Consider the following 21346-nt stretch of genomic DNA (forward strand, 5'->3'; position numbering starts at 1 on the left):
GTTCGTCGAAAACCGGTCTTTTGTTTAAAAGGTTAATTCCATGATTCGTAAATCATTCGCACGATTTCTATCTAAATTATCTGCTTGTTATAACTGAAAAACGCTATTGATTTTCCACAATAACATATATTTCAGTTTTTAATACGTCTATGTACCTCCAGCTACCAAAGGAATAGTCCATAAATGATGCGTTTCTGCACATGTTGGTCATTTAAAATTTACTAAATAGCACAGCGCCTTAACTTTCATAAAAATGAGGAAATTTCTCCATGACACCACTCTACTTATTAGTGAAGCATAGTTAAATATAACAATAATATAAATATCTTTGCTTTCTGTATCACTATTGCTACTGCTCTCAGTAAAAACAGGAATGGCTCAGAAAATAATGATTCCCATTTGAATTTTAAATTTTTCTTTGTTCTTTGTCAGGCGACTTCTGTTATAGTGCAAGTTACCAAGGATATTTGTGGCGTCAACAGGTTTCAAAGCGTGTGATAACTTTTTTTGTGATTAATGAACATCGTTTTTCCTTCTGGTTCTGTACACATGGACATTATGATTATTTTTAGACTTTGATGGATTATTTATAACTAACCTGATTATCAAGTATACACACTGTAAAATATGGTTTCTTTCTTTCTTTGTGATGAGTTATCCTATTAAATTACGCTATAATGTAAGCTCTGTTTATTATTGAAGGAGTCAACCTCATTCACATCCTAACTGATATTTAATTTGAATTAATAAAATCGAAATTAACAGTATTGTTGATCTCGTTGGTTGAATAATAAAGAATTTGTTTGATGCTCTACTGAGAATATAAAAAAATATGTAAATATGTTAATTTGTTTGTTTCTGAAAGTAACAGCTATGGGAGTTCCATATGTTGCTGGTCTTAATTTTCTACAAAGAACAATAATGTATTTCTTCTGCTTCCAATTTTCAGCAACACGCTCACAAAAATAAATGTAACATTCGTCCTATTCGCTGAGACTTGTTACATGTACTACTAGTGGTATAACTTTGTTTACAGCACTAAATTGAATATACTGTGCTTTTCCAAAATTATCTATTTGCAGAGAACCACTTAATAGTTCTTTGAAAAACATTTAATGTAATTTGTTCCGATGCTGTCTGTCTAACAAGGTAAGTTATCATAATTGTGATATCTGCAAATAACAAGGCTACTCAACGTACACGTAGACTATTCACATCTCTAAGAAAAAGGAGTGCCCTCAGTTAGAATACCATGCGACTCCATTACCCAGTTCTCCTTAGCCACTGAAATCTCTGTCTTCCCTACGTTGTTTGAATAATTCCATATTAGTTTTTGAATTATTTTTGTGATATAAGTCAGGTATTTGTAATATGACTAACTCCATCTACTCTAATTTTATAGAGTATCTTTATCTACTTCAGTGTATCGTAAACAGATAGTTACTCCTAGGTATTCTGCGGCAGATACTCTTTCCAGCTCCTTCTCTTCTATAGTGTAATTGAACAGTAGTGGATTTCTTTCCTATGTAGGCGCAATATGTTACATTTATTTATGTTCAGGGTCAACTGCCAAAGCCGGCACCATTCATCAATCTTCTGTGGGTCTTTCTGCAAATCAATACAGTTTTCTGGCGTTGCACTGGAGTATTCCGGAAATTAGCTTTAAATCTGTAGATTTTGCTTCATTAAGAGCGAGGTCTCGAGTTCTATTTGCAAAGAAGTCTTAAATACATCGCAGATCTGGTCCGATACCCAATGAGCTCGTATTTATTTTTCTCGAAACGGCCTTGTGGGACGGGGCGAAATATGCCTTCCTGAACTCATCAACCTGAGCGCCGTTGTCTACAGTGCTATATCCATCATGGAGGAATAGAGCGGGATAATTTCTCTTTTCGGAATCCATGTTGATTTTATAGATGAGATTTTCGTTCCGTAAAAACATATTATTCTTGAGCACAAAACGCGATCAATAATTTTGCAAGAGATTGACGTCGACGATATAAATCTGTAATTGTGCGCATATGTCCTATGTCCTTTATTGATAACGAGAATGACATGCGCTTTCTTCCAGTAGTTAGGCACTCTTCGTTGTTCCAGCGATCTACAATAAACTGCTATTAGAAGGGGAGAAAGTTCTTTCGCGTTATCCTTGTAGACTCTTACAGGTATCTCACCTGGTCCTGATACCTTTCCACTACAAAGTGATTGTACTTGTTTTTCTGTTCCGCTATCAGTTATCTCAATATCTGTCATTTCGACAGTCGTACAATGAATTACACTGTAGTAAATACTGCAACCAGTCACAAGTTTTTTGAAATGGTTTTATTGTGCCATTACTAGTATCGTCAGATGGTAGCGATGACACCTTTGCAAGTTCTACACTCGTGTCGTAAAACGTAACAAAGATTTTGTGATTGCGTAGTTTACAAAACGTTTTACATTTGCGTCCTACAATACAACGAAGTTTTGTGAATACATAGTTTTACACTTATATATGCTTTGTACGTTGTAATTACTTCATGAAAAGCCGTCCTTTACGTATTATAAGGCAGAAGATGGATTTTCTTTACAATCCATGCGCATCAATGAACTGAACTGAATTTATGATGGTGGATATGTTTTTTTCCATGGGCTGCTCATTTGATGTGCCTAAAAATTTGACATGTGTGCAGATATGGCACACTTCTGGATTTACTGCGAAGGGGCGTCTTCATAGTACAGATAATTTTATATAGTTAGACATTTAATTATTTTGGTCTGAAAGATGCTTATAATGGCCAATGAAGAATATTCTCTCAGTCAATTAACTGTTATTTCTATCATTTCAAATTATATATTTCCTCTAACAAATTCATGTGTGCTTTTTCGGTAAAATATAATACCTCTATGTTTTTTATGCTTATCTCTGTGTTTCCGTGTTGGGCCAATTGAATAGCGAAAGTTGACTTATTTACGTTATGGAGCGTATAGCATCCATGTCTTCACGGCATCGTACGTTGAAACTCCTACAAGTCTGGCCAATGTAAAATTTGGGGCACACAGAAAGATTTAGTTTATAAATGCGAAGCCTGTGGGGTACTTTAGTTCATAAGTTTAAGTTGTGAACAATTTTATCTTTCACTTTATTTCTTGTGGAAAAACTAATTTTGGTATTTTTGGCACGGAATAAGTTTCCAGTGTGATATGATTCTTTACCAATGAATGGTGTGCAGATATATTTCACATAGTTTTGAGGATTTATTCATGCTAAATCCAGAAGTTTGCCATATCTGTAAACATATCAAGTTCTTTAGCACATCGAGTCAGCAGGCGACGTAAACAAATGTATCAGCCATCTTGTTTATAGTTCAGTTCACTGATCACCGTCCACTGTAAAAATAAATAAATAAATAAATAAATAAAAAATCAATCTTCTGTCTTACAATATGTAAAGGAGGAGTTTTCATGAAGTACAATGAATAGAGCATACATAAGCGTAAAACTACGCAATCACGCAAACTTCGTTATATTGTGGGACACAAATGGAAAACCGTTTGTAAACTATACAGTCACAACAATTTTATTACATTTTAGGACAAAAATGTAAAACTTGCAAAGAAGGAAAGGAGTGATTATGTTACGATCTTCCGCGGTGAAACCAAATGAGAAGATCGAATTCAGAATCTCTGTCATCTTGCATTTCGGTGCCAGTATGGCCTCTGAGTGAATGAATAATGGATTTCGATCCGGAAGACGAAACGTTCTTAGGGGTTTTACTCAGATGAGTTAACAAAATCTTACTTTCAAGACTTTGCTGGAACCCTAACTGCAATATAATAAGTAAACTGTATGTAACTAAATGTCATACTATTCTTCCGTATATTACCTTCTTGAATATTTAGAAAAAAATGTCAGTAAAAGTACTGGATGCTAATTATTTAGATCTCTCCTGTCACTTTTCTATAAAGAAAATTAAATCTAGCGTATTTTAATATACCAAGAAAAGATTTGTGTGTGAGTTATGCAATATATGTCTCACAATGGGAAGGAACTATTAATTAAAACAGCTCTTCGGAATTCTGTTCAAAATTCTATCAATACCATGTGACCATTTCTTTCAGAGAACTTATATAACACCATTCGTTAGGAAATGAATGTTAGTGCTACTTCCAATTGCTTAAATTTTAAGGAATTATATTTTCAGTATGTTGCCTTGCCTTTTCAATGGAACTATTTGACCTCAGTTTCTCTGCTATTATTGAATAAATTTATAACACGTCAATTATCAGTCACAGTAAAGTCATTCAGTTTAATTGTGGTAATATCTTGTGCTTTATCTGCTTGTCCTGTCTTTCGTACCACGTCATTCCACATAGTTTTCATTGCACTGTCAACGTTATTAAATGTGGATTTTCTGAAACATTTTGTAAGTGCTCTTTATATTGTTAGTAGTAATTGCGGAATATAAGTATTACAGGTTATTCACTAGTTCTGGAAATTTTATAAACGTTTAATACCAGAATTGATAACTACATTAAATTTCACCATCTGTTTGTAGTACATACGTCATACGAATCGAAGTCTTAATAGCTTTTGGCGGACGCCCGTACCGTTCCTTCAGGAAAGGAACTCCTGTAATCGAAAAAACAGATCGTTGTCCGTCAATAAAGACAAATAGCAAGCCACAAAAGCTTGCAAGAACAAATTTAACGTTTCGTCGATGTAGAGATCATTACAGATGGATCCCAGGCTCAACTGGAAAAGCGGGTTGCTGGATTGACGGTAGTTCTATGGAAGGATGAATCATGACATTCGTCTGAAGTGATTAGGACACACGCCGGAAAAAGGACGGACTACGGTGTACAGCTTATAATCCTGGTCTTCCTGAATATGAAAGCAAGCGAGCCAAGTTATGGTTCGTCTCCCTGATGTGGGAGACATTAGAGAAGAAATACAAGCTCAGTGGAAATGGACTGGGCAGAATATCTCAGCATGCTTTTTGAAGAATTGTTCCGGAAGTCGACTGAAGTGACTTAGGGAAACAACGAAAAACTTTGTGCGAAATGCCCACAGGTGGAGATTTCAAAACTATTTCTATATTTCCAAATCGCATATTACACAAAATAAAATGATTAATGTGTCCATATTTTGATATCTATCTCTTTTAGGGACGTTAATATCATGTAATGCACTGAAGAGCCAAAGAAACTGGTGTACCTGCCTAATATCGTGTAGGACCCTGCGAGCAAGCAGAAGTGCCGCAGCACGACGTGGCATGGAGTCAACTAATGTCTGAAATAGTTCTGGAGGGAACTGACACCATGAATCCTGCAGGGCTGTCCATAAATCAGTAGGAGTAAGAGGGTGTGGAGATCTCTTCTGAATAGCACGTTGCAAGGCATACCAAATATGCTCAATAATTTTCATGACTGGCGAGTTTGGTGGCCAGAGAAAGGATTTAAGCTCAGAAGAGTGTTTCTGGAGCCACTCCGTAGCAATTCTGGACGTGTTGGGTGTCGCATTGTCCTGCTGGAATTTCCCAAGTCCGGCGGAATGCACAATGGATTTAAATGGATTCTGGTGATCTGACACGATGCTTACGTACGTGTCACCTGTCACAGTCGTATCTAGACGTATCAGGGGGCCCATATCACTCCAACTGCACACGCCCCACACCATTACAGAGTTTTCACCAGCTTGAACAGTCCCCTGCTGACATGCACGGTCCATGGATTTATGAGGTGTTCTCCATACCCGTAAAAATCCACCCGCTCGACGCAATTTGCAACGAGACTCGTCCGACCAGGCAACATGTTTCCAGTCATCAATAGTCCTATGTTGGTGTTAACGGGTCCAGGCGAAGCGTAAAGCTTTGTGTCGTGCAGTCATCGAGGGTATACGAGGTGGGCCTTCGGCTCCGAAAGCCCATATCGATATTTCGTTGAATGGTTCGCACGCTGAATCTTGTTGATGGCCCAGCATTGAAATCTGCAGCAATTTGCGGAAGGGTTGGACTTCTGTCAACGATTATCTTCAAACATCGTTGGTGCCGTTCTTGCAGGATCTTTTTCCGGCCGCAGCGATGTCTGAGGTTTGATGTTTTATCGGATTCCTGATATTCATGGCATAGTCGTGAAATGGCCGTAAGGGAAAATCCCCACTTCACCGCTACCTCGGAGACTCTGTGTCCCATCGCTCGTGCGCCGGCTGTACCACCACGTTCCAACTCACATAAATGTTGATAACCTGCCATTGTAGCAGCAGTATTCGATCTAACATTGTGCCGGACACTTCTTATCTTATATAGGCGTGTCCAACCAAAACGCCGTATTCTGCCTGGTCACATATCTCTGTAGTTCAATACACATGCCTATACCAGTTTCATTGGCGCTTCAGTGTAGAGGAATATAAGGTCTGATATTTGCAGTGGATGTGTCATACCACAATGTTTTCCCTGATAGAAGTTGATATGACTTGAAGTTTAAGGAGTTGTTCCCTGTTCGGAGTTGCTGTAGATCTTGATCTTGTTGCTGGTTTTTGGCAATTTCATCATAGTCCAGTATTACTACTTCAACAACTCTGGATAGGGCATCTGCAACAATATTGTCATGGCCACTGACATGACGAATATCGGTCGAAAATTTTGAAATGTACTGCAACTGTCTCATCTGTCGAGGAGATACCTTATCATTGTTTTGCTTGAAAGCAAATGTGAGTGGCTTATGATCAGTGAAGATTATGAAGTCTCTTCCTTCCAGTAAATGCTTAAACGTTTTTACAGAAAGGTAAATTCCCAATAATTCTCGGTCATAGGTACTGTAACACTTCTGTGATTTACTCAGTTTCTGTGAAAAGAATGCAACAGGTCTCCAATTTCCATTTTCCAGTTGCTGGAGCACAGAACCAACAGCAATATCTGATGCCTCTGTACATAATGCTAGGGGTAACTCCGAATTAGGAAAAGCCAATAATGCAGCATTTACTATATCTTGTTTAGATTTCTCAAACATTTTCTTTGCTTCTTCAGTCCACTGAATTTGTCTATTATCCTTCTTTCTTGCTCCCTTAAGACAGTCATGCAAAACAGCTTAAGTCTGTGCCGCATCTTTAAGGTAGCGACGGAATGACCGATATTCGTCATGTCAGTGGCCATGACAATATTGTTGTAGATGCCCTATCCAGAGTTGATGAAGTAGTAATACTGGACTATGATTAAAACCATCAACAAGATAAAGAACTACAGCAACTCCGAACAGGGAACAACTCCTTAAACTTCAAGTCATATCAACTTCCATCAGGGAAAAAAATGTGGAGTGACACATCCACTGCAAATATCAGACCTTATATTCCTCAACCTTTTCGTTATCAAATATTTCTTCATTTTCATGGTTTAGCTCATCCTGGCATTAAGAAAACAGTGAAACTGTTGAGTAGCAGAGCCATTTGATCAAACATCAAAAGTGATGTGCGACAGTGGACTAAATACTGTGTCAGTTGTCAGAAAACCAAGACCACTCGCCACACAAAATCACCGCTAGAGAAGTTTGAAGAACCTGATGAACGTTTCAGTGTTGTACACATTGACCTCATCGGACCTCTTCCTCCTTCTAATGGCATGACTTATTCTTTAACTTGTATTGACCGTTTCACATCTTGGATGGAAGTCATACCACTTAAAGATATTACATCATGTTATCAGTAATGAACTACAACTATTAACGGCCTTGGCAACTTCATAAAATATAAAAATTCCATTTAGATTTCATCACTGTTGCCTTTACAAACTCTGTGCTACGAGCGCCGTCTAACGCCACGATATAGAAAGGCCAGAGGCAGCTACTCAGCCCATTTGCGCTTGAAGACACTATGCAATGACACCTTTATTAGTGCTTCCTCCTTGTTGACATTGTGATAGCTGGACTCCGTTTGCTGCTTTATTATTTCTAATGAGTTTTTTCACGCCTGGAGAAACGCGAGTTAAGTAAATCTTCTGTTCGTTGTGTTAACCTGTTCGCTAATAATTTCTGCTCCTTCTAGCTTCTTGCTGTTCTTTTTTGTAGCCCAGATCTCCTTACCGTTGCGTACAAAGTCGTACACAACATCCGGCACTGAGTTATCAAGTCTACGTGTGGCAGTCTTTGAGTTGCTTTTGTGCTGTTCTGTTGTCTTTTTGCTTTCTTCTTTGCTGGCTTAATTTTCTTCTGGGTACCCAGTATTTGGCTTGTTTGTGCTCTTTATGTTCGAGTTTCCGCAGTTTCTGCTTTTGCACACCTATTTGCTCTTTTTTGTTGTGCTTATGTGTCTTGCTATTTTTACTTTTCACTGTTGGTAATGGCACACTGCTTAATTTACTATGGCTACTATGCCGCATACACCTGCTGCGCCACCTGCAGTTGATCTAAGTCAGTTTATTCGGTTTGAGAGTCAACAAATGGTGCAACTGCTTGACATCATGAATCCATTCATGACAGCGCAGATGTCTTCAGACACAATGCCGGAACGTCCGCGCCGGCAGCTGGTGGCCGAGTGGTTCTAGACGCTTCAGTCTGGAACCGCGCGACCGCAACGGTCGCAGGTTCGAATCCTGCCTCGGGCATGGATGTGTTTGATATCCTTAGGTTAGTTAGGTTTAAGTAGTTCTACGTTCTAGGGGACTGGTGACCTGAGATGTTAAATCCCATAGTGCTCAGAGCCATTTGAACCATTTTGAACGTCCGCTCCGATAGCTGAGTGGTCAGGGTGACGGATGGCTGTCCTACGGGCACGGGTTCGATTTCCGGCTGGGTCGGAGATTTTCTCAGCTTAGTGACTGGGTGTTGTGCTGTCTTCATCATCATTTCATCCCCATCCGGCTCGCAGGTCGCCCGATGTGGCGTCAGATGTAATAAGACCTGCACCATGGCGGCCGGACCTACCCTGAAGCCGGCCGGAGTGGCCGTGCGGTTCTAGGCGCTACAGTCTGGAGCCGAGCGACCGCTACGGTCGCAGGTTCGAATCCTGCCTCGGGCATGGATGTGTGTGATGTCCTTAGGTTAGTTGGGTTTAATTAGTTCTAAGTTCTAGGCGACTGATGACCTCAGAAGTTAAGTCGCATAGTGATCAGAGCCAATGACACCAAACGCTCATTTCATTTCCAATGCCGGAACGAAAGGCAGCGCCACGGCTAGCACCGCCTGTGTATGTGCCGCCGTTTCGTAAGTTAAGTTTGGTGAGGTAAGGGAAAACTGGATAAAGTACCTCGCACAGTTCAACGCGCACGTCGCAGCGCATCGCACACAAGAGGCTGACAAACATTCTCATTTTTGTACACGGCGGGAATGAATGTTCATCGCCTGCATGCCAAATTGTTTCCTACGTCGCTCCCTGAGTTGGTGGACTGTGAGGAACTACTGCAGGCGCCTACAAAGTTTTCTAAGAACGGGGTTCATGTGGCGGCTGTCTGTTACAAATTCCTTAGGTTGTGTAAGCAACAAGGACAGACGTACCATCAATGGGTGTCTGAATTTCAGAACATTATCAGACAGTGTAGATTCTAATGGGACTGTCACAAATATTGCAATGATACAATGGTTTGTCGTGCCATCACGCACGATGTGACAAACTCTCGACATCAGGAACAGATTCTTAAATACCCGAACCCTTCCTTGAAACAGGTTCTGGCGATGCTAGACTATCAGGATTTCTGCGAAAGCGTAGCACACAGTTTTGCAGTACCATCTGTTTGTGCTGTACCTCCCCACGACAAACACACCGCACCGCCGACTATCAAACAGCTGCCCTGCTGGCTACAGCCACAGAGTTCTTGTCAACACGTATCGCGTCGGGCACAAGATGTGAAGTCGTGCCTTCGCTGTAATATGGCACGTAATAGCCGATCTTGCCCTTCGTGTGGCCGGCCTATGTGACCGATAGGTTCTAGCTTTTTCAGTCCGGATCCGCACTACTTCTATGGTCGCAGGTTCGAATCCTGCCTCCGGCAAGGATGTGTGTGACGTTCTTAGGTTAGTTAGGTTTAAGTAGTTCTAAGTCTAGGGGACTGATGACCTCAGATGTTAAGTCGCATAGTGCTTAGAGCCATTTGAAACAATTTTGAACCCTTCGTGTGAAGTGACTTGCTTCTTTTGGGTCAAACTCGGACATGTACAGTTGTGTGCTTATGGAAACGAAAGGCACCCCCTTTTGCTACTCCTTCACGCAATTCTAGGTCTCAGTGTGTAGTGTGTTTCCAAAGCCCCACACTGTAATTCATGTAACACAACAATGCAATAGCCGTTCAGGAAAGGCTCCCAACTCATCTGCACTGCTATGTGAAGACAACAAACTTTTTGTGTCTCTAACTATTGATGGATATTCAGTCAGTATGCCACTTGACACTGGAGCTTCAGTGACTGCTTAACCGCAGCACTTACGGACTGCTCGGTTCAAATGGCTCTAAGCACTATGGGACTTAACATCTGAGGTCATCAGTCCCCTAGACTTAGAACTACTTAAACCTAAATAACCTAAGGACATCACACGCATCCATACCCGAGGCAGGATTCAAACCTGCGGCCGTATCAGCAGCGCGGTTCCGGACTGAAGCTCCTAGAACAGGTCGGCCACAACGGCCGGCAGACTGCTCGGCAAATCTAAGTTATGCAACTCGGGCCATACGTTGACGACACATAACGACCGAAACAATCCTCTCTTAGGCACTGTTTCCTGAGGGTTAAGCTAAAGCCAATAATTTTGTTGTCCATGTCACAACGAAGCACAAGAAACAGCCACTTCTTGTTAGCGCTTGTCCTATGCCTTATACTCTTCGTGAACAGGTGGCTCTGTAACTTACTACTTTGCAAGGCAGAGGGATCGTAGCACCTATTACTGCCAGTCAGGTGGCGTTCTCTCTTATTGTTCTAAAGAAGACGTCCGGCAGACTTCGGTTGTGCGCCGATTTTAATAAAACTGTGAGATTGGATGCCGGTCGTTACATTTCAAAACTAATTTGAGCGACGTATAATTGCAAATCCCTTTGGATGAGCATTCACAAGAGGTCTTCGACATTAACACTAATGTGGGTCTCTTCAAATTTTTAGAGTGTCGTTTGGCGTGGTTCCGCACCCGCCGTGTTTCAGCACTTTCTGGAGCATTTTGCTCAAATTGTTGTTGTTGTTGTTGTGGTCTTCAGTCCTGAGACTGGATTCATGCAGCTCTCCATGCTACTCTATCCTGTGCAAGCTGCTTCATCTCCCAATACGTACTGCAGCCTACATCCTTCTGAATCTGCTTAGTATATTCATCTCTTGGTCTCCCTCTACGATTTTTACCCTCCACACTCCCCTCCAATACTCAACTGGTGATACCTTGATGCCTCAGAACATGTCCTACCAACCAATCCCTTCTTCTAGTCAACTTTTGCCACAAACTCCTCTTCTCCCCAATTCTATTCAATACCTCCTCATTAGTTACGAGATCTACACATCTACTCTTCAGCTGTCTTCTGTGGCACCACATTTCGAAAGGTTCTATTCTCTTACTGTCCAAACTATTTATCGTCCATGTTTCACTTCCATACATGGCTACAAAAAAATGGTTCAAATGGCTCTGAGCACTATGGGACTTAACTTCTGAGGTCATCAGTCCCCTAGAACTTAGAACTACTTAAACTTAACTAACCTAAGGACATCACACACATCTATGCCCGAGGCAGGATTCGAACCTGCGACCGTAGCGGTCTAGCGGTTCCAGACTGTAGCGCCTAGAACCGCTCGGCCACAGAGGCCGGCATACATACATGGCTACACTCCATACAAATACTTTCAAAAATGACTTCCTGACACTTAAATCGATACTCGATGTCAACAAATTTCTCTTCTTCAGAAACGCTTTCCTTGCCTTTGCCAGTCTACGTTTTACATCTTCTCTACTTCGACCATCATCAGTTATTTTGCTTTCGACTACATTCCATTATCCTCGTTTTGATTTTGTTGATGTTCATCTTAAATTCTCCTTTCAAGACACTGTCCATTCCGTTCAACTGCTCTTCCAAGTCCTTTGCTGTCTCTGACAGAATTACAATGTCATCGGCGAACCTTAAAGTTTTTATTTCTTCTCCATGGATTTTAATATCTACTCCGAATTTTTCTTTTGTTTCCTTTATTGCTTGCTTAATATACGGATTGAATAACATCGGGGTCCGCAGCTCGTGGTCGTGCGGTAGTGTTCTCGCTTCCCGCGCCACGGTTCCCGGGTTCGATTCCCGGCGGGGTTAGGGATTTTCTCTGCCTCGTGATGACTGGGTGTTGTGTGATGTCCTTAGGTTAGTTAGGTTTAGGTAGTTCTAAGTTCTAGCGGACTGATGATCATAGATGTTAAGTCCCATAGTGCTCAGAGCCACTTCAACCAGTTTTTTTTTTTTTTTTTTTAATAACATCGGGGATAGGCTACAACCCTGTCTCACTCCCTTCCCAACCACTGCTTCACTTTCATGTCCCTCGACTCTTATAACTGCCATATGGTTTCTGTACAAATTGTGAATAGCCTTTCGCTCCCTGTTTTTTACCCCTGCCACCTTCAGAATTTGAAAGAGAGTATTCCAGTTAACATTGTCAAAACCTTTCTCTAAGTCTACAAATGCTAGAAACGTAGGTTAGCCTCTCCTTAATCTATTTCCTAAGATAAGTGGTAGGTTCAGTATTGCCTCACGTGTTCCAACATTTCTACGGAATCCAAACTGATCTTCCCCGAGGTCGGCTTCTACCAGTTTTTCCTTTCGTCTGTAAAGAATTCGAGTTAGTATTTTGTAGCCGTGACTTATTAAACTGATAGTTCAGTAATTTTCACATCTGTCAATATCTGCTTTCTTTGGGATTGGAATTATTATATTCTGCTTGAAGTCTGAGTGTATTTCGCCTGTCTCATACATTTTGCTCACCAGATGGTAGAGTTTTGTCAGGACTGGCTCTCCCAAGGCTGTCAGTAGGTCTAATGGAATGTTGTCTACTCCCGGGGCCTTGTTTCGACTTACGTCTTTCAGTGCTTTGTCAAACTCTTCACTCAGTATTATATCTTCCATTTCATCTTCATCTACATCCTCTTCCATTTCCATAATATTGCCCTCAAGTACATCGCCCTTGTATAGACCCTCTATATACTCCTTCCACCTTTCTGCTTTCCCTTCGTTGCTTTGAACTGGGTTTCCATCTGTGCTCTTGATATTCATACAAGTTGTTATCTTTTCTCCAAAGGTCTCTTTAATTTTCCTGTAGGCAGTATCTATCTTACCCCTAGTGAGATAAGCCTCTACATCCTTACATTTGTCCTCTAGCCATCCTTGCTTAACCATTTCTCAATTCCTGTCGATCTCATTTTTGAGACGTATGTATTCCTTTTTGCCTGCTTCAGTACTGCATTTATATATTTTCCCCTTTCATAAATTAAAATATTTATTCTGTCACCCAAGGATTCTTTCTACCTAATTGCTCCTCCGCTGCCTTCACTACTACAGCCCTCAAAGCTACCCATTCTTCTTCTACTGTATTTCTTTCTCACATTCTTGTTAATTGTTCCCTTATACTCTCCCTGAAACTCTCTACAACCTCTGGTTTAGTCAGTTTATCCAGGTGTCATCGCCGGCCGAAGTGGCCGTGCGGTTAAAGGCGCTGCAGTCTGGAACCGCAAGACCGCTACGGTAGCAGGTTCGAATCCTGCCTCGGGCATGGATGTTTGTGATGTCCTTAGGTTAGTTAGGTTTAACTAGTTCTAAGTTCTACGGGACTAATGACCTCAGCAGTTGAGTCCCATAGTGCTCAGAGCCATTTGAACCAGGTGTCATCTCCTTAAATTCACACCTTTTGCACTTTCTTCAGTTTTAATCTACAGTTCATAACCAATAGATTGTGGTCAGAGTCCACATCTGCCCCTGGAAATGTCTTACAATTTAAGACCTGGTTTCTAAATCTCTGTCTTACCATTATATAATCTCTCTCATACCTTCTATTATCTCCAGGCTTCTTCCATGTATGCAACCTTCTTTCACGATTCTTGAACCAAGTGTTAGCTATGATTAAGTTATGCTCTGTGCAAAGTTCTACCAGGCGGCTTCCTCTTTCATTTCTTACCCCCAATCCATATTCACCTACTACGTTTCCTTCTCTTCCTTTTCCTACTATCGAATTCCAGTCACGCATGACTATTAAATTTTCGGCTCCCTTCACTATCTGAATAATTTCTTTTATCTCATCATACATTTCTTCAATTTCTTCGTCATCTGCAGAGCTAGTTGGCATATAAACTTGTACTATTGTAGTACGCGTGGGCTTCGTGTCTATCTTGGCCACAATAAGGCGTTCACTATGCTGTTTGTAGTATCTTACCTGCACTCCTATTTTTTTATTCATTATTAAACCTACTCCTGCATTACCCTTACTTGATTTCGTATTTATAACCCTGTATACACCTGACCAAAAGTCTTGTTTCTCCTGCCACCGAACTTCGCTAATTCCCACTATATCTAACTTTAGCCTATCCATTTCCCTTTTTAAATTTTCTAACCTACCTGCCCGATTAAGAGATCTGACATTCCACGCTTCGATCCGTAGAACGCCAGTTTTCTTTCTCCTGATAACGACATCCTCTTGAGTAGTTCCCGCCCGGAGATCCGAATGGGGGACAATTTTACCTCCGGAATATTTTACCCACGAGTTAGCCATCATCATTTAACCATACAGTAAAGCTGCATGCCCTAGGGAAAAATTACGGCTGTAGTTTCCCCTTGCTTTCAGCCGTTCGCAGTACCAGCACAGCATGGCCGTTTTGTTTAGTGTTTCAAGGCCAGATCAATTAATCATCCAGACTGTTGCCCCTGTAACTACTGAAAAGGCTGCTGCCCCTCTTCAGGAACCACACGTTTGTCTGGCCTCTCAACAGATACCCCTCCTTGTGATTGTACCTACGGTACGGCTATCTGTATCGCTGAGGCACGCAAGCCTCCCCACCAACGGCAAGGTCCATGGTTCATGGGGGGAGTTGCTCAAACTACTTTGATGATATTGTCGCCTCAGGTCGCACGCCTGAAGAACACGTTAGTAATCTTCGCACTCTGTTTCAAGTGTTGTCTGCAGCTAGTCTCAAATGTAACAGAGACAAATATGTGTTTTTCCAGACTGCTTATTTAGGACATGTCATTAACAGGCAGTGTGTTTATCCATTGCCATCACATTTGCTTGCTATCCGTGACCTTCCACCACCACAAAATGTGCGCGAATTGCACTCTGTGTTAGGGAAACTCACGTATGGTGTCCGATTTATTCCTAACGCCACTCAAATCGCAGGCTCTTTCCATCGCTTGCACAAGAAGAATGTTCATTTTGTTTGGTCACAAGAGTGTAATATCTGCTTTCCAGAAGTTGAAAGCTGCCTTGTTTAGTGATCTATGCCCCGTTCGTTTTGATCCAGCCAGACCTGTGGTCTTGGCTCTGGATGGTTCTTCTTACGTCATCGGTGCAGTTTTGTTGCACAAATCTGGTTGTGTTGACCAGCCGATTGCCTTTGCTTCGAAGTTATCGAACAAAGTTCAATGTCGTTATTAGCAGATTGAAAGGGAGGTTCTCGCCATTGTGTGTGGTGTCACTGAGTTTCGCAAGAATCTTTTTGGTTGAAAATTTTACTTGGTGACCGACCATAAACCTCTACAATCTTTGTGTAGTTCTTCTCTTTTAGTTTCTCAGTTAGTCCCAACTCGTACAGCACAGAAGCTACAACGGTGGGCTCTTCTTTCCTCAAATTACCAATATAAGATTGTGTAAACCAACTCCTAAGCATGCCAATGCAGATGCTCTTGCTCACCTCCCTGTTGTCCTAGGTTCTACATTCGGTGAGTCCTCTGCTTCTTTATGCTACGTTGATGCACAAGACACAGATGTTTTGTATGGTATTCCAGTTAATTTTCGGGAAATTGCCCAGGCCACAGCAGCAGATCCTGATTTGCAGATTCTGTTGCACTATATCTGCTCTTGTTGATCACATTCAGCCAGACAGATTAGTAGCTCTGTGGTTCGCCGGTATTTTACCCGTCGTCACGCCCTTGCAGCTGATAATGACTGGTCACGTATTGTAGTTCCCTAGACTCTCCAGCCTGACGTGCTTCTTTTTCTAGGCCAAGGTCACTGGGACGTCTTTCGCACCAAGCAGTTGGCGCGATGTCATTGCATTTGGCAAGGTCTGACTGCACAAACTGAGCGGTTCTCAGTGCCCAGCTTGTGCTGAATATCAGTCACGCCCGCCTCAGCAGTTCTTTGCATGGCCCCAACCTCTAGCATCTTGGCAACGTTTGCCCTTTGATACATGTTGGCTTATCATCATTCATTCCTTCAGAAAATTTCCCTTTGTGGTTCCATCGCATTCTCCTATGGCTAGTTCCACAATCTAGGTCTTGTCGTCGATCATTTGCCTCGTTGGATTGCCTGAAGTGATTGGGACTGACAACGGGCCTCAGTTTGTTGCTGCAGAGTTTGAACAGTTTTATACTGCCTCCAGCATCAAAAACATCCCAAGCGCATCATTCCTCCCGCAATCATGTGGCAAGGCTGAACGCTTTGTGCGAACATTTAAGCAACAGATGGACAAATTTCATGTCTCCCACACACAGGATCAATCTCTGTTGTACTTGTCTTCCTACCACTCCCAGCCACGTGATGGACTATTTCTGGGAGAGTTGTACATGGACAGCGTCACACCACCTTGCTTCAACCGCTAAACCTTTTACAATGGGTGGAGCCCACCCCTCCCAGAGAGGCAAAGTATAAAACTAACGATTCCGTTTTTTTTCTTTTTCAGATTGTATGGTGGACAGAGGCACTGGGAGCGAAGAACCATTGTACAACATATTGGATGTTCTGCAGGGACTGATAATATTGCCGAGACGCCAGCAAAATCATATTCGTTCTTGTGAATTGCGCGATCCTACCACAGGCTTTGGGCCCTCAGAATTCCCGTGCCTGCCTGGACGCAGCAGCCCTCGCTGCCCCCAGCTGCCATTAGCTCTTCACTGTCGGCGCTGGGCCCAGAGCCGATGGAAGTCGACGCCCTTTCACGGTCGTCGCCGTCTAGACAGACATTGTCGTCTGAGGATAGGCCCCTCTACCCAGCAGCTGTCCCACAAGCCACCTCCGGTACCTTTACAGTCATCACAATGCTTCCATCTTCGTTTTTTGCTCTGCCTCTGGATGTGGATGCACGCCCTCTGCCCATTTTTGCGGCTGGTATTTCTGGGCGAGTTCAGGGCATATGCTGGGGCATGGACAGGAGCTTGGCATCAGCCTCAGTTTCGGCTCCCGTCTCCTCACTTCCACCTGTATCCAGCTCCCCCCCCCCCCCACCCTTTCCCCTCACCAGTAGTCATTCGAGCAGCTACACTACACGATGACAGTGACGAGGTTTGGGAGAGGGAGTACCGAGAGTGGTCGTGTGGAATCCGGCAGACGCAATGGATAATGCTCGCTGAGCCACGCCTCCAGTGGCTCCGGAATATGAGTGCTGTGGCGGGACCTCCTCCGATGCATTACTTTTCCTCAACACTATTATTTTTAGAATTATGGACAGTTCAATATTATCTCAGCTACTTTTCTGAAAACGTTCATGTAATTTTATATACAGTATGTTATATTTCAAGCTAAAATTTATGAAACGGAATTACTTAATTTTGGATGTTATAATCGATAAGTACTAGTTCCGAATGAACAGTTAATTTTTTTAGGAACATGTGATATTATGAATTATTTGACACATTTAAAATTTTTGTTATTAATTACGCATTCTAGTACTATTTACTATGTTTATTTATTTATTTACACGTCAAGTTCCGTAGGACCAAATTGAGAAGCAAAACTCCAAGGTCATGGAACGTGTCAGTACATGAATTTACGACATAAAAGTAATAACAGTTAAAATTAAAATGTTTATGAACTATAAAAAAGTCTGTCCATAAGTATAAGTAAACACAATCAACAATACGACAAGAATCGGCTTACTTTTTCAATGAACTCCCCGACAGAATAGAAGGAGTGACCCATGAGGAAACTCTTCAGTTTCGATTTGAAAGCGCGTGGATTACTGTTAAGATTTTTGAATTCGAGTGGTAGCTTATTGAGAATGGATGCAGCCGTATACTGTACACGTTTCTGCACAAGAGTTAAGGAAGTCCGATCCAAATGGAGGTTTGATTTCTGCCGAGTATTAACTGAGTCAAAGCTGCTTATTCTTGGGAATAATTTAATATTGTTAACAAGAAATGACAGTAATGAATATTGAGAGGCCAATGTCAAAATACCCAGACTATTGAACAGGGGTCGACAAGAGGTTCGTGGACTTACACCACTTACTGCCCGGACCGCCCGTTTCGGTGCCAAAAATATCCTTTTAGAATGGGACGAGTTACCCCAGAATATAATACCATACGACATAAGCGAATGAAAATAAGGAAAGTAGAGTAATTTTCGTGTCGATCGATCACTCATTTCAGATACCGTTCGAATAGTATTAAGTCTTTGAACAAGATCCTGAACGTGGGCTTTCCACGACAGTTTGGTATCTATCTGAACACCTAGACATTTGAACTGTTCAGTTTCACTGATCATGCCCATTCTTTGAAATTAAAAGGTCAGGTTTTGTTGAATTGTGTGTTAGAAACTGTAAAAACTGAGTCTTACTGTGATTTAGCGTTAGTTTATTTTCTGCAGGCCCTGAACTTAGGTCATGGGCTGCACTATTTGAAACCGAGCCAGTGTTGCACACAACATCCTTTACTAGCTAGCAAGTGTGCCGCGCGGGGTAGCCGCACGATCTGAAGCACCTCGTCACGGTCCGAGCGGCTCCCCCTGTCGGAGGTTCGAGTCCTCCCTCGGGCATGGGTGTGTATTGTCCCTAGCGTAAGTTATTTTAAGTTAGATTAAGTAGTGCGTAAGCTCAGGGACCGATGACCTCAGCACTTTGGTCCCGTAAGACCTTATCACAAGTTCCAAGCTAATTTTAGAATTACCCGTAATACTAGAGGGTGTATCATTTACATAATTAGGGAACAGGAGTGGCCCCAACACTGATCCTTGGGGCACCCCCCACTTGACCGTAACCCACTCAGATCCCACACCACAGCCATTCTCTACATTGTGAATAATGACCTTTTGCTGTCTGTTGCTAAAGTAAGAGGTGAACCAATTGTGAGCTACTCCCCATATTCCAAAATGGTCCACCTTCTGGAGCAATATTTTGTGATCAACACAATTAAACGCCTTAGTTAAATCAAAAATATGCCTAGCGTTCGAAACCTTTTGTTAACCCATCCAGTGCCTCACAGAGAAAAGAGAATATAGCATTTTCAGCTGTTAAGCAACTTCTAAAGCCACTGCACATTTGATAGCAAATCGTGTGATATAAAATGATCAGTTATTCTTACATACACAGCCTTTTCAATAACTTTAGCAAACACTGATGGCATAGAAATAGGTCTAAAATTGCCTATATTATCCCTTTCTCCCTTTTTATAAAGCGGCTTTACTACTGAGTACTTTAATCGTTCAAGAAACTGACGATTCCTAAAGGAAAAATTACAAATATGGCTATATACTGGGCTAACATGTGCAGCACAGTACTTTAATATTCTGCTAGGCACTCCATCATAGCCATGAGAGTCCTTAGTCTTCAGTGACTCAATCTCCCCCTTATCTGTATCACAGAGGAGTATTTCAGGCATCGATCTCGGAAAGGTATTTGCGACGAGAGTTATATGACTCCCTGTAAAAACTAAATTGTTATTTAATTCACCAGAAATGCCCAGAAAATGATTGTTAAATACTGTACATATGTCTGATTTATCAGTAATAGAAATATTTTTACTGTGAACTGACTTTATATCGTCGACCTTCTGCTGCTGACCAGACACTTCCTTCACAAGTGACCATATCGTTTTAATTTTATCCTGTGAATTAGCTATTCTATTTGCATACCACATACTCTTTGCCTTCCTAATACCATTTTTAAGCACCTAACAATACTGTTTGTAATGGGATACTGTAGCTTGATTGTGACTACTTCTAACATTTTGATATAATTGCCGCTTTGTTCTACATGATAGCCTTATCCCACTAGTCAGCCTCCTGCGCTGCTCAGTACTGTTAGTACCATATTTAGAGCGTTCTAATGGAAAGCAACTCTCAAAGAGCATGAGAAGTGTGTTAAGGAAATCACAATATTTACTATCTATGTTATCGGCACTATAAACATCCCGCCACTCTTGTTCCTTGACAAGGTTTAAAAAACTCTCTGTTGCTGTTGGATTAACTTTCCTACATAGTTTGTAATTACACGTGACATTTGTTTGAGTAGAAAAGCCTTTTAGTGTTAAAATTTGTGCATCATGGTCTGAAATGCCATTCACCCTTTTACTAACAGAATACCCACCTAGTAATGAAGAATGAATAAAAATATTGTCTATGGCTGTGCTACTGTTCCCCTGCACCCTAGTTGAAAAAAAAATAATAAAACAGTCTGCATCAGATCATATGAATTTAGGAGATCTACCTACATCCTTTTTCTTGCACCATCACACACAAAATTTATTTTGAAGTCACTACATATAACTAATTTCTGGTACTTCCTACAAAGTGAATCAAGAACCCTCTCTAGCTTGAGCAGAAATGCTCTGAAGTCAGAGTAAAGGGACCCAAAAATGGTCGAAATGGCTCTGAGAACTATGGAACTTAACACCTGAGGTCATCAGACCCCTAGAACTTAGAACTACTTAAACTTAACTAACCTAAGGACATCACATGCATCCATGCCCGAGACAGGATTCGAACCTGCGACTGTAGCAGTCACGCGGTTCTGGACTGAAGCACCTAGAACCGCTCGACAACCGCGGCCGGCAGGGGACCTAAAAACAACAACAATTAGAAGTTTAGTTTCACTAAATTCAACTGCCCCTGCACAACATTCAAATGTCTGTTAAGTGCAGTGCCGTGATAGGTCTATGGACTCAAATGGAATACTGTTTTTTACGTACATAGCCACTCCCCTACCCCGCAAGGAACTTCTTGAAAAACAGCCAGCTAATTTGTATCCTGGTAAAGGAAGCCTCTGAACTATCAAATTATTTAAGTGGTGCTCCGACATACCAATAATTTCAGAGTCAACATCTGTAAGCAGTTCACTACCTTTAACTCTAATACCTCTTATATTTTGATGAAATATGCTTATTCCTTCTCTACTTGGAAACATGACATCCTCTGAAGGTGAGCCCTTAGTTAGAAAGACTCCCTTTAAGCAGGTATACCTATCAGCTGACTTCAATCTAAAAAAGGTGCAGCTCTAACACCAACTACGACAGGAATTTTTT

Source organism: Schistocerca nitens, chromosome 3 (assembly GCF_023898315.1).
Source record: "Schistocerca nitens isolate TAMUIC-IGC-003100 chromosome 3, iqSchNite1.1, whole genome shotgun sequence".
NCBI classification, from domain to species: Eukaryota; Metazoa; Arthropoda; class Insecta; order Orthoptera; family Acrididae; genus Schistocerca; species Schistocerca nitens.